At 48.6% G+C, this 278-nt stretch overlaps 1 protein-coding gene across 2 annotated transcripts in view; it reads left to right on the top strand.

Moving 5' to 3' along the window:
* Nucleotides 1-278, top strand: part of LOC119591424 (dipeptidase 1-like) — a 285,765-nt gene that overhangs the window by 276,351 nt on the left and 9,136 nt on the right. The window lies entirely within an intron of this gene.

Consider the following 278-nt stretch of genomic DNA (forward strand, 5'->3'; position numbering starts at 1 on the left):
GGTCTCCAAACAGCTGAGAGCGACCAGGACATGTTCCATTCACAAGGACCAGGTGATTGAGTAGCTGGAACTCGACCTGACTTTTTGAAATTTTCATTCACAACAGAGTTCACCCATTCGACCCCCGCAGAGGTTAGAGGGTTGAAGCTGCACACTACATGGAGTTTTTTAAGCCCTTTTCTGAGGGTATTTTTCTTTGGAGCTCGTTGGACCTTTGGGTAGGAGACTGAGAGATAAAGAAGGGGTTGAGCGAGGGGACGAGAGGAAGAAAAGGGAGG

The sequence above is a fragment of the Penaeus monodon genome, chromosome 28 (assembly GCF_015228065.2).
Source record: "Penaeus monodon isolate SGIC_2016 chromosome 28, NSTDA_Pmon_1, whole genome shotgun sequence".
In the NCBI taxonomy this organism is placed as follows: domain Eukaryota; kingdom Metazoa; phylum Arthropoda; class Malacostraca; order Decapoda; family Penaeidae; genus Penaeus; species Penaeus monodon.